The sequence below is a fragment of the Pristis pectinata genome, chromosome 1, assembly GCF_009764475.1.
Source record: "Pristis pectinata isolate sPriPec2 chromosome 1, sPriPec2.1.pri, whole genome shotgun sequence".
Taxonomy (NCBI): domain Eukaryota; kingdom Metazoa; phylum Chordata; class Chondrichthyes; order Rhinopristiformes; family Pristidae; genus Pristis; species Pristis pectinata.
Window position 1 is genome coordinate 95,457,214 of NC_067405.1, and position 14,712 is coordinate 95,471,925.

Genomic DNA, 14,712 nt, shown 5'->3' on the forward strand with positions numbered 1-14,712 from the left:
TTCGGAGGCTGAGCTCTAAATCATTGTCAACTCATTCACTGAAGGAAGAAAGAAGATATAACTTAAATTAAATATCTGTTGAACAAAGATCCTCTACCAAACTACCTGCATTGCACAGCACCTCTACCTGACAATAAGTGTTCACAGTGACACCCTGTAAAAGATGGACTATATTGCATTTCTTGGGTGCCACCAGTTAGTGAAAGCAGACATGGATGGTGAGATTGACCTCACCTGTGTAACAGCACAGTTTTTGCCTCTCTGAGGAAAAGAATGCAAGACATCAAACCCAGCACAAAACTTAAGGTATACCAGGCAGCCTTCCTCCATATGCTTCTGAGACTTGGAATACAGGGTTACGAAAGACCCGATTTATGGAAATTCGACTTTATGCATATTCTCCCAGACTCTGCTCTCAGGTACCGTGCTCAAATCTCTTCAGATTGGTAAATTGGTTTATTAATATCATATGTTACGAGGTATAATGAAAAACTTTGTTTTGCATGTCATCCATACAGATCATTGCATCACATGAGATAGTACAAGGGAAAACTAACAATGCAGAATGTAGTGTTACAGTTACAGAGAGTGGAGTGCAGTGCAGGCAGAAAATAATGTGCAAGGCCATGATGAGGTAGATTGTGAGGTCAAGAGTCCATCTTATCATACAGGAGGTCGGTTCAGTAGTCTTATAACAGCGAGATAGAAGCTGTCCCTGAGGCTGGTGGTACATGTTATCAGGATTTTGTATCTTCTCGCCGATGAGAGAGGGGAGAAGAGAGAATGTCAGGGTGGATGGGGTCTTTGATTATGTTGGCTGCTTTACCGAGGCAGTGAGAAGTATAGACAGAGTCCATAGAGTGAAGGCTGTTTTCCGTGATGTGCTGAGCTATATCCACAACTCTCTGCAGTTTCTTGTGGCCCTGGGCAGAGCAGTTGCCATGCCAGGCTATGATGCATCCAGATAGGATGCTTTCTGTGGTGTATCAGTAAAAGTTGGTGAGTGTCAAGGGGGACATGCCAAATTTCTTTAGCCTCCTGAGGAAGTAGAGGTACTGGTAAGCTTTCTTGGCTGTGGCATCTATGTGGTTGGCCCAGGATAGGCTATTAGTGATGTTTACTCCTCGGAACTTGAAGCTCTCAACCATCTCGACCTCAGCACTTTTGATGTAGACAAGAGCAGGAATGACACTGAAAGCTTCGAGTCCAGGCATCGGCAGCACATGGAAGCCTAATGTAAAAGAAAGAAAAAGTGCAACATCTCACAAATCATCAACCCTCCCACCCTATCAGACACTTCGTGCTCCATCTGTGGTAGAGTCTGTGAGTTCCAAATTGGCTTAATCAGGAACCTCAAAACCATAACAGAAACAAGTCATCCTGGATCTTGGGGACTGCCTTAGAAAAGTAAGAATATTTTCAGCACACTTACATCAGAATGCATATGGTTCCTTTGGCTCTCTTTGTCCTTGCTGAATTCTGAATGGAGTTCAGTCGGTTTATCTGGTAAACCCAAAGCAATACCTAGCAGATACCACAGGACTGCCTTTCTTTTCTTGTCAGAAGGTGACCAGACTGGTGGAGGTGCTCACTGCTCACCAATCCAGCCACCTTCTGACTAACCGCTCATTGGTCCATTGCTGCGCCACTTGTGGTGGAGAAGCTTCCAACCTCTGTGTCAGTGGGCGACATTCAGAGGCAGTGATCTAGGGTCCACCAAGATTTTTCAGCGTACCCAGATCGCTGAGCAGTGAGAGTCATAGAGTTACACAGCACGAAAACAGGCCCTTCTGCCCAACTCTTCCATGCCGACCACTCTGAGGCCTCTTGACTCACTCAAGAGGCCTCAGAGTGAGTGAGACCCTGGGAAAGAACAGGTCTCTGGCTCAATCTGGGACTTGGAAAGGGCAGAAGTCAGGATAATTTCATTTATTGTTTCAATATTTTACTTTACTTTTGGTGATACTAAAATCCAGCATCCTTTAGGAGACATCAGGGCAGACCAGAAGGTAAGTGCCATTAAAATAAGCTTGGTAAGGTTGGAGGTTTGATGATTGTTGCGCAACTTCACTGATGCAACTGCCATCTGACTTGAAACACAACTTGGAGAAGAACCTGCAGGTGGCAGTGGTCTCATGCACCTACTGTCCTTTCCTTCTTGGTAGTAGAGGTTAAGGATTTCTGATCTTATGATGGAACGATGATCATTGATGAAGAAGCTGTAGATGTTCAGGCCCAAGCCACTGTCCCAAGGTGCTGCTGTAGTGATGGCTTCCAACAATTTTTGTACAAGATATAACTCCAGCCAATGGAGACTTTAAATTCTGAATCCCATTGGTAAATTTTACTTGGGTTTCATGCTGCCATATTTGCTCTTGCCATCTTGCCTCTGAAGACTGAAGGATAGAAAATAAGGTTTAATGCCAGCGTCATTGGTGAATGTGTAGTTAGGTGTCCTGGAGTTCAGTGTTCACAAGATAATTGTGGATGAAGATGATGTTTTTGCCTCCAATAGTTTAACTTTCTGGAAACACTCTTTGGCTTTTCAAATTTTACTATACACCATAATGAAAATTGCAATAGCTTTTTTGCAAGGTGGGGTTATTAAGGGATATGGAACCAAGAGAGGTAAGTGGAAGTAAAATGAAACTTTAATCTAATGGTGGAAGAGAATCAAGGGCTTGAATGGTTTTCTCTTCTTCCAATGTATTGTAACCAGTATCTTTGTTGCATACTTCCAAGTAGTCCATTCTAGTTGTTCATTTCTTTCTGCATGAAAATACCTTCCTCATATCATTCCTGAACCTTCAATTGGCATCCTTGCCCTATTCCAATAAATTAAAGCCATACTTAGCCCCAAATTTTGCAGTCAGCACCAAAGCCACTCAACTCAAATTAAGTTTATCACAGAAATTTCAGTGATGTAGTCTTCCTCTTTCATGACATCAGGTGCTGTCAGGCATTTGGTTCTATGAGGTCTCAGAAATTCAGCAATAACATTACCAAGCAGGTTTTAGACAGGACTCCAGGAAACACAACTGACGTTTTAAATATTTTACAGATCATGAACATTGGAACGTAGATTAACATAGAAATAATTTTAAATAATTTGTTAGGCTGTAGTTATGGCCATTAAAAACTTACAACCCATGCAACAAAGCCTAGAATTTTCAGGGCATTTGATGGGATAAATATATGAAATTCTCATCACATAACTGATTTTTAAAGAATGCCAGAGGTTTCAAGACAAGCAAGCACTGGACGGAAGGAGGAGAAGAGAACACCTCTGAAATTATAGACCTGTCAGCTGACCATTGATGGGAGAACATCAGAAAAACAAAAGTAAAGTAATGAATAGCATAGACTTTAAAAGGGAAAGTTTTGCTTGACTGCTCACTGATTTTTTTTAATAGGTTTCAAAGAGAGTAGAGAAAATAATGTGATAGATGTTGTTTATCTAGATTTTCAGAAGGCCTTTGATAAGGTATCCCATAATTGACTAATTAGTGTGGTCAGAGAAGGGAGAGTCAAGAGAGAAGTAGCTTAAGGGAGTGCTAGCTGACTTCAGGATAGAAAGGATAGAATGTGAGTAAAGGGTAGATATTCACAGTGAAGGATCATACGTGGCGGTTTCTACAAGGATCTGTGAGTGTTGAATCTCCTGCTGATTGTCATAAAAAAAATCCCATGTGCTTTTTGAAAGAACAGGGAGCTCTGCCTGCTGTCTTAATTATAATTCTCCAGCAACCAAAACAGTTAAAATAAATGATCTGGTCTTTATCATATTGCTGTTTGTTGAGCTTGCTGGGCACGAATTGGCTGTCAAGTTCTCAACATTACAATAGTAACTTGGCTTTAAGAAGTATTTCATTGGGACTAAGTGATATCCTGGAGAGATGAGAGCTGCTGTATGAAAAATTTATTTGTGTTCAATAAACTTGTTGGTGTACAACTTGAGCCTCAATCTTATAACAAATGATTATCAGAACATAGAAAATGAGCAGGTCACATGACACATTTGTAGGGTTTGATCACAGAATGTGTCATGTGACCTGCTCATTTTCTATGTTCTGATAATCATTTGTTATAAGATTGAGGCTCAAGTTATACACCAACAAGTTTACTGAACACAAATAAATTTACAGTTACTGAACTGCTGGGTTATACGAGAACATAGAACAATAGAGCACAGGAACAGCCCCCTTCGGCTCACAATGTTGTGCCGAACTAATTAAGCTAATGACACCTAATCCCTTCTACCTGCACTTGGTCCATATCCTTCCTTTCTTTGCATAATCATGCGCCTATCTAAGAGCCTCTTAAAATGCCTCTTTCATATCTGCCTCCACCACCACTCCTGGCAGTGCATTCCAGGCACCCACCACTCTGTGTGTGTAAAAAAAAACTTGCCCTGCACATTTCCTTTGAACTTCCTCCCCCCTTCACCTTAAATGCATGCCCTTGGAGGCATTAGATCATATGATGTTTGGCCTTTAATACTGTGCTAAATCTTGTGCAAAACACATAAAATATAATAAATCCTTCCAAAGGAATGAAAGGCATATTTATGCGGCATCTTTTATTGCCCTATCAGAATGTCCAAAAATACATTGCGGCCAATGAAGTACTTTTGAAGTGTAGTCACTATTATAATGCAGGAAAAACATCAGTGCATAGAGTACAGCAATACAAAGAAGAATGACATTTACTAAATGTTTTTTATTGTCATTTAGAGTGTTGCATTCCGAGCACACAATGTGGTTTCCTGTACATTCAAGAAACCGAATGCAGGTTGGGTGACCATTTTGCAGAGCACCCCTGCTCAATCTGCAAGGATGACCCTGAGCTTCCACTCTCCGTCACTTTAATTCACCTCCCCATTTCCACCCTGATCTGCTTTAGCATCCTGCATTGTTCCAACGTTGCCCAACATAAGTTCTAGGAACAGCATCTCATCTTTTGTGTGGGTACTGTAGTAGGGGATAATGAAATGGCTCTGTAGCACTGTAAGTAGAGAACAGGGGGATGATCATATAGCAGAGTGATAAAGGGGGACTACAGGGTTGGTACCAGGCAGAGAAAGTCTGGAACAGGTTCAAACTGGCTCGAACCACAAACTGCAGGCGAAAGTGAATTATAGTAAATCCATGCCTGGTTACTAGCCTAATAACAATCCCATAAACTCCAGGACGGAAGCTTGCCATTGTACACATAAGTTAAAAGCGGAAGTGCACACAACTCATGCAGCACACAAGGCACTGGAGCTTGACACTACAAAAGGCTTACCTCACTCCATGTATATACAGCACATGTGGGGTAGAGATAGTTGGGGGGGGGGGAAAGAAGATACAAAATAGTATAAGAATAATGAAAACTTTGGATTGTGGAGCACTTGCTCCAGGATGAGTGACTCCCCTATTGACGTCAGCTTGTAATAAAGAGAAAGTTTGTTCTGAAGGTAAACCCTGGACGCCATGTGAATTCTTTCCGTTTACAGTTAAGGTACAGCTTTTGGAATTTAATACTGAAATTTAATAATTTCAGCTAAGCTCTTTTCCTTCTCTCCACAGAGTGGTTGTATCTTTGTTTCAATTTGCTTTTCTTTATCTCCAACTTATGATTTTTCCCTAAAGCAACTGTTACTTTGAACTGTTACTTTGACAACTTTGGTCCGCATCTAAACATGTGTTGTCTCTGTTCTCTGTTCCCTCCCCGTCTCTGCACCCACTTGCTTTCTCACTTTTCTAGTTCCAATGAAGGGTCCACGATCAAAAACATTGATTCTGTTTCTTTTCCCATGGAAGCTGTCTGACTTGCGGAGGGCTTCCAGTATTTTCAGTTTTTGTTTAACAAGGAAGAAAGTCTTGAATTTATTCAGTATAGCAACAAGGAGAAGTATGATAACGACCAAATATTCTGTTTCACTGCTGTTGGCTTAAGGAAAAATATTGGCCAGGACACTGGGTATTAATCTCCCACTCTCTTTCAATTCACAACTTTGGATCTTTTGTATCATGCTGCTGATAGTGACAATGCTAATAATCCCAACCTGAATGGGAATGATCCAATAATATTCCCTGCCACCAAGCCTGATGATCATAATACTGTAAATGACAAAAATTGATTTTATGTGCATAATTTTATGTAACTATTATTGCATTTTTCCAAGGAAAAATACCCAAATTTTATTGAAAGAAGAAAGCTGCTGTAGTTTCTCTCTTAACTCCAGCTTTCCCTGAGTGAATAGGCTGTTTGCTGTCACGTGCCTTGTCCAACTCCAAATCATGAATGCTGGACATTCTTTTCACATCCAGCTGAAAGGGCAGAAGGGGCTTTGGTTAAACTTATCATTGGAGTGAAATCTGGGCTTTTATTCTCAAACCTATGGAGTTGCACTTGAACCCATGACCATCTGACTCAGAGGATACTGTATGACCAACTGACCTGATATCCTAACTTTGCTTCCTTTGCAAAGAGTTTGTAATGTTGCACAAATCCACTTAACGTCCTCAGCTCAGGCATTGTACAGCTCCTATCCATAAGTTTTTCAGTCAAATCGTTTTATGGCATTAACTTCTATCAAAAGAAGCGGCAGCTGGATTATATATTAATCTCCATGCTGCTATGTCTGACACCAATAAATCCTTTTACCTTCAATTAAAGAAGGTCCCTTACTTAACCATACTACTGGAGAACCGAAAAGGAAATCAGTTTGAGACACAAGTCCAAGCTCCATTGCCATGCCTCACTGGTAACAAATGTGTGTTTGGAGATGCAGAGCTTGTAACAGTTACTGATTCATGGCCTTGAGTTTGACAACCCATGGGGTCACATGTGGAATTTTAGTTCTGTGAAGATAAAAGGAACTGCTGGAAAAATAAATGACACTAGAAGAAACTTTTGGATTTTCTTTACAACTCCAACCTGCAATTAAATCTTCACAAAACTCACAGCTGTGTGTTTGAGCTGTTAGACTCGTCGAGGTCAGTAAATCAAAGCAAAGCCTGTCTACTTCTGTATATCAGTTCCATACCTGCACTGCTGCTTGAGCCAAGTAAGATGTATGTTCACACTGTGATTTTCTGTACGTGGCAAGCATTCCAAATACTTAAACTTCTTTTTCTCTTGTCCATTATATCTCTAGGCAAAGTAACGCAGATTAATAAGATCCTGAACTAAGCACACCGAGGACTGGGGTTCCTTTCTGGAGGCGTCGAACTGAAAAATATGCATGTTATTTTGAACTTATATCGAGGTTAGATTCGATTGCACTGAGTCATCTGAACAGTTGCGATCTCCATTTAATATGGTCATAGAGGTACGAGAGAAGGTGCAAAACAGAGTTACTAGAGTATCAGGCTTTACCTGTCTGGAAAGAGTGAATAGGCTTTGCTTTTCATTCTGGGAAAGAGAAGACTGCAGAGAAACACAACAGAAAAGGTAAACACAGAGATGTTCCCACTGATGAGGGATATCAGAACTAGGGGCTAAAATATAAACGAGTATGTATCTATCCAGGGGATCCTCTTTACCCAGAGTATGATCAGGAGTATTAAACCTGCTACAAAGTGAGTTGCAGAGGTGGTTATGGATACATTTAAGGGGAAGCTGGTAATTGTGCACTGGGGAGGAATGGATAGTGGTTTATGCTGAGGGGGAATACGAAAGAGTGGAAGGAGCATAAACATATGTAGGCTAAATGGATGCGCTTCTCAGTTGTAAGTATCGTGTAATGCCTTGCACTCAAAGAAAAGTGTCGCTGGGTCATTTCTGAAGTACCCAGTGTGATCACAATTTAATCATCTGTTGTAAATTTAATAATAATTGTTGTATTGAATCTTTTAATAATGTTACTATGAATTAACCCAGGTATAACTTATTTTGAAGTTGGCCTTGGGTTCGGCTGGGAATATAGATAGCTCTAATCAAACCAGAAGCTTCTAAACAAGGGCATGTACTTTATTCTAGTCAAACAGCAGGGCAGACTAACACATGGTACTTATGTGATATGTACACAGGACGATGCCATTGTAGCCCAAGTCAAGTTTATTGTCATATGCACAAGTACGGTGAGGTACAGGTACGATGAAAAACTTGCAGCAGCGTCACAGGCATGTAGGTTCAGACAACATCCAGAACATAAATTATACATAAATTACACCAGAAGGTGAAGAAAAAAATGACTGAGTGAAACAAGACATTAGTGAAAAAAAAATAATCAGAGACAAGTCCATGGTACTGCAAGGGGTGGTCCATAGTGTTCCATTCTTTACCTCCATGGCTTACTTACATATTATGCACTACAGTTCTTACTCTATAAAAAAATATGTGAACAGTCTTCACTCGTGTACACAGTTACCATAGATTCAGTCTGAAAACTGGCTTCCTTAAAGCAATTTGATCTCAGCTGTGTATTTCCCTCTGACATTCTGTTAGTTTCCTGAACTGAGAAACATGCAACCTCTTGGCATGGCTCACCACTGTTCTGAGGAATTCCTGGAATGGTCAAGCCAATCTTTTCCACGACCATAATGGTGTTTTAGATGGCATTGCTCTGCAAAGGACTTTTTCTGAATCTTTGTCAACATTTGACCAATAGACAACATTTCTGAAATGGATGTCATATTGACAATACCAGTTTGCTCTGCATGTAGCCTATCTATAAACTCTTTTCTGAAAACATTTGGAACAACTACTCAATGTCCCCATTTCAAACATGCCTGATTTGTTGACAATTGAAATCTGTGATGGAGAATGACTGCAAGTGTTGCATTGGATATTCGTCCAGGTATGTTCATTCTCTCACAGCATGTTTGTAGATCTGCTTTACTACTACTTCTTAAAGAATTGCCTGAGAGTTCTTTACGGTTGTGATTGAGGAATCCTTGTCTACAGGTTCCAGTATGAAAATTGATCTTTTACTACTTATTATCAGACAATTCATGTGTTCATCTGGACACAGCGACTGGAATTAGATTTAGCTTTGATGAAGGATATTTAGTCATGTAAACAAACTGTCAGCCAAACCATCCACCTTTGCATCCAGGAAGCTGCCATTTTTGGAATTGCTCTTCAGGTCCCTAGACTGCCAATAACAGCTTGTGATCTGTAGAGAAGAACAAAGAGTTTTTCAGTTGGAACTGATGGAATTTCTTCACACCTAAGATATTTGTCAGTGCTTTCCTCTCAATTTGCAAATTATGACATTTGCTTTTGTTAAGAGTATGCAAGGCAAATTCACTAGGCTTTTCTCACCCATCATCCATACCATTGTTGAAGACGGCATCTATGCTATAATTTGAATCATCACATGGCTAGTTTTAGTGTTCTTATTGAATCATAGTGAACTAAGAGAGATACGGTACACAGATGGTGCTGTATTGGTCATTCTGTTGTGTATCAGTCCAATTCTGTTTCTCTTACTTAAGAAGCTGGTGAAAAGGTGTAAAGATTGTTGCTTAATCAGGTAAGAGTGCAGAATAATATTGAATTGCTTGCACAATGAAGCAAAGTTCTGTGACATGTTCGGGATGCTTGCCTTTCACAATAACATCAACCTGACATTTGACAGGTTTCAGCCATTTAGCATCAACCTTCAGACTGAGATGCATCTTCTCTGGTTGTACAAAGCCATACTTAAACTATTTCAATTTCATATGCAGAAGTGGAGTTGTTTCAGTATTTCCTCCAAAATATGTTGATTATCCTCTGCACCAACTGTAGCAATAAGGAAATCACAAGAACACAAGAAAATAGGAGCAGGAATAGGTCATTTGGTCCCTGAAGCCTGCTCCGCCATTCAATTTGATCACAGCTGACCTATGCTGTCTTCAACTCCTCTTCTGTACCTTTTCCCCACAACCCTCAATTTCTTGACCTTTCAAATATTTGTCTCTCCCCACTTTAAATATATCTAAGGATTTGACCTCCACCACTCTTAGGGACAAAGAATTCCAGGGATTCACTGCTCTCTGTCTGGCTTAGTTATCTTGGAGCTGGCTGCATTCTCTTACTGTTTCATCTGCCGTATGCCGAATTGCTATATTTCTTTGATTAAATAGTTTTTTTCCACTTTCTTCTGCTTGAATCTTCAAAGAATAACGAAGTGCTTTCATTTCCAGCAGACTGGTTTGACACCGGGTTTTATCCACATATGTGTTTTGTACCTGGTGATTCCTGTGTAGACATCTTTAAAGATGTCATTACATTCAGACAGAAATGTCTCCAAACATGACTTTGGCTGTTCTCAGTCAACTTTTAGCACATTCTTCCAACTGAGTGTCAATTTTGCAAGCCAATCCTTGGAAAATTCTGCTACAACTATTGGTAACTCAAGGCTCTGGTACCACATCCAACATTATATTTGTTAAAAATCTTCAAAACTCCTAAATGAGTTGTGAGAACGACTGTGCTCATACTAAGGACAGCTGAGGACTGAACTGCTTGTCATAATTATCTTCCTCCACAATGGAACAATCTGCAGCTGTGTTTATCTGTATCACTAATTGACTTGCTGTCAGTCAGAGCTGTGACCTGGAAGTCCTGTTGTCCCTGTTTATGGTTGCCTAAAGTATAGCTATACAAATTAAATCCTTTGTCATCTGCTGCAGTTGTAATACTGTGCAGATTCCCTCTTTATGATTGCTTGTGAGAGAACTCTTCTGTGCATGTTGGTGTTGCATTTAAAATAAAGCTGTTATCTGTTGTCTTGTGTTATGATCTACATGCTGCCCCTTTGTGTCCTTCCTTCTAGCATGAGCAGCACTTGGACTCTAAAATAGTAATTGCGCAGGGAATGGCTGCTGCTACAATGGCCACACATAATTGCATCTCTTGCGATCACATGATGCTGCTTCTGGACCAAAGCTTTCGGAGTTATCCTTTGGCTGTGACCTCCCTTGCATTTTTGGCTGCCTTCTCCATGAAGTTGCAGGTTCCACAAGCCAAATCAAAGATGAGGTTCTTTGTGTCCAACAGCTTTGACTGCATCCGTTTGCCCCTTAGACTACATGTGAATTAGTCTCTCAGTGGACAATCTAAAAACTTTCCAAAGTTGCAGTACCTCGTTAGGTCAGCAATGTAATCACTGACTGTTTCTCCCATCTTCCGATTGCATGTGTCGAATTTATGGCTGTCCAGCACCTCAGGTGGCTGTGGTCTGAAGTGCTCATTAATTTCTGAACTCTCTCTACAAACACGATATCTTTAGATTTCTGTTGAGCTACTGCTAGTGAATGTGTGAAATACTTTGAAGCTGTTAAATTGTTTTGTTCCCCCATTGCACTATTCAATGCCTATACATTTTCAGCACTGTTCTCCACCTCAGTAATATTACTGGGCATGAATGAGATCTCCATTCTTTCCATGGAGGATGTAGATGATTAAAGAACTTTGTCGTACATCCCAGGCTAGTCATGAAACATGTTTGAGCTTGAACTGCTATTTTCTTTCTTTTCCCACAAAAATAGCATCACAATCATCAACTTCTACTTCATACCCAACATGTTCCATTATGGTGCAGACTTACAATGCCTTTCCTGCTTTAATTTTACTTCAAAAGTGATTGATGAAGCTTTAAGAGCAAGTGCTGCAGGGTTCCGAGTAACTGCTATTGCTTGCAGGTCTTCTCTCTCACTCTCAGAACTGACTTTCTGAGCTCGTTGATTCTGTACACAGGAGCATCGAAGTTCAGGGTCATTTTCTGCCTTTTCTACTGCTTCTACCTTGCAACAACAGTTGACCTTTGGAGTGCCACAGTGAGTGGAATGAAGGAGCAATCCCTTAGAGGTGCCAGAACAATTATTTTCTTGATACTTTTTCTTACTGGTGCTGATCTACAACAGAACAAATGACTATCCTTGTAGCCAATCGTAATGTATTTTTGGTTTGACCTTGGCCTATTTTTAAAATTTTTAAAAAAAATTTATTTACAGCATGGTAACAGGCCCTTCCGGCCCAACGAGTCCGCGCCGCCCATTTTTTTTTAAACCCATATTAACCTACCTGTACGTCTTTGGACTGTGGGAGGAAACTGGAGCATCCGGAGGAAACCCACACAGACACGGGAGAACGTACAAACTCCTTACAGACAGTGACGGGAATCGAACCCCGATCGCTAGCACTGTAATAGCGTCGCGCTAACCGCTACGCTACCACTGGGAATACCCGTAAACTCCAACCACAATAACGTCTCCTGAACATCAAGAGTTTCTAAACCGGGCTATCTATTTTATTCTGGTCTAATAGAAAGGCACACTAATATGTGCACGTCAGATGTTCATGATGACATCATTACACTTTATACCTACATGACATTTACATATATAGATGCACTACAACTGCTGAACTTGTATTAAAGGAAATTTTCATTTCAGCCTAGAGTGAGATTATGTTCATCAGGCTTCAGGAATAATCCTGACTGGTACATAGCACATTGAGCTCATTGGTGTAGAAGAGCCCATGATGTGCAGAGTCAAATAATGATCATCATTACATTGCGCTGCACAAATAGGAAAACTTTATATCTACTCTGGGTAAGGAGGATATTTTATTGGGCAGGGCCTATTTGAAGTTCCATTTGTTTTATTTATTCACTGAATATGGGTGCAGGTGGTAAAGGCAGCATTTATTGTTGCTCCTAATTGCCCTGAGAACATAGTGGTAAGCCTTCTTGACAGTCCATTCTGGTTTGGTACAATTAAATCAACTGCTAGATATTTTGTGAGCACTTAAGAGTGAACTGCACCTAGGCTAGACCAGGTAAAATCATGAAATTTACTCTCTCAAAGGGCACTGGTAAACCATATGTTTTTTATTAACAATAATCACATAATTTCACGTGGACAATTGATTCATGTTAAATTGAAAAGGGATCAAGTTATAAATTACAATGGACAAAGGTGGATTAGAAAGGTGGTGTTTAAGGATAGGTGAAGACAGCAGGGGGTTTGTCTTGTTCATAATCAGAAAGTGAGAGTCGACTTTTGAATATACTTTGTGGCTTCTAGTGGGTATGCAGATGATTTGGACGGGAGAAAATCCACATTTGGGAGATTATTGATTTTGTTTTCCAAATATGTCACACAAAAGGTTAGCTCTAAAACGTGGGTTAGTTACCTTTCTCCTTTTTTTTTGAGACCATTGGGATTTTTTTCTCCTACACTCTAACCAGGTCCTGAGAAAAGCACTGCCACCGTAATTACTTTACCACCTCTTACCATGCTGCAAGGCCTTTAGGTGTGGTGACCTTAAGGTCACAAGAAGGAAGGAAGACTTTTCTGCTCCATTTCCAGAGATGATTAATCAATGCTTTTTCTGTCAAAGCAGTGTGTTCCAGTCACCCCAACCTTTGTTAGAAATGCCAGAGCTTCTGCCGCTGAGGTAGCAGCTCCTCCAAGGCAATATTAATATGATAAAATCATCAGAGAAAAGTGCTACAATGCTCACTACAAAGTACTGCTACAAACAGAATAACCCAGGAAAATCAATTTTGCTTCAGTAATCAAGAAGCACAGGTCATTTACAAGTGTAGCATTCTCTTAAAGCTGCTGCACAATTTCATGCTGAACTTTTGGCTTCCTTCTCTCATCCAGTAACAATATTCAACAGTCACCATGCAGATTAATGGTCTGAACTAATAGCCAGGGGCCTGGACTTTTAATACAGTTATAAAGTCATACAGCACAGAAACCGGCTCTTGGGCCCAACAAGTCCACACTGACCATCAACTACCCATTAAAACTAACCTAACATTCCTCCCAGTCTTTTTTTATTCTCCCCACATTCTCATCAACTCCCCCCAGATTCTACCACTCACCTACACACCAGGGACAACCTACACTGGCCAATTAACCTACCAACCCGAACATCTTTGGGATGTGGGAGGAAACTGGAGCACCCGGAGGAAACCTACATGGTCACAGGGAGAATATGCAAACTCCACACAGACAGGATCTGATGCCAGGATTGAACCCGGGTCTCTGGCACTGTGAGGCTGCAGCTCCACTAGCTGCTGCACTGTGCTGCTCTAACCAAGGGATATGAATTCAAATCCCATTACAACTAAGGAACTTAATTAAATAAAATCAGGAATAATAATAGAGTATTGTGAATCGATAATAGTGAAGGTAAAATGACCCAATTGTTATACCATCTGGTTGACCAGCATCTTTCAAGGAAGGAATCTGCCACATATATCATGCCTTTTATATTAGTTTTTTTTACACAGAGAGTGGTGGGTGCGTGGAACACACTGCCGGCAGAGGTTGTGGGGGCAGATACATTAGGGGCATTTAAGAGAGTCTTAGATAGCCACATGAATGATAGAGAAATGGAGGGCTATGTGGGAGGGAAGGGTTAGATAGATATTAGAGCAGGCTAAAATGTCGGCACAACATCGTGGGCTAAAGGGCCTGTACTGTGCCATAGTGTTCTATGATCTATGATTACCATGTCTGGCCTATGTGTTTGTTGATTTTTAATTGCCCACTGAAATGCATATCACAGTTCAGTAACCAATTAGGAATGGACAATAAATACTGGCTTTGCCAACAATGTCCACGTCCCATGTGTAAATAAGCAATATTTAAATATGCAATAATAGGATTTAAGAACATACAGGACACTTTCTGTTTAAAACACACATCTGGTGCAATTTGTAGACTAAGAGCATGGATAAAAGAGGCCCAAGAAAATTAGCCCTATGTGTTTTGT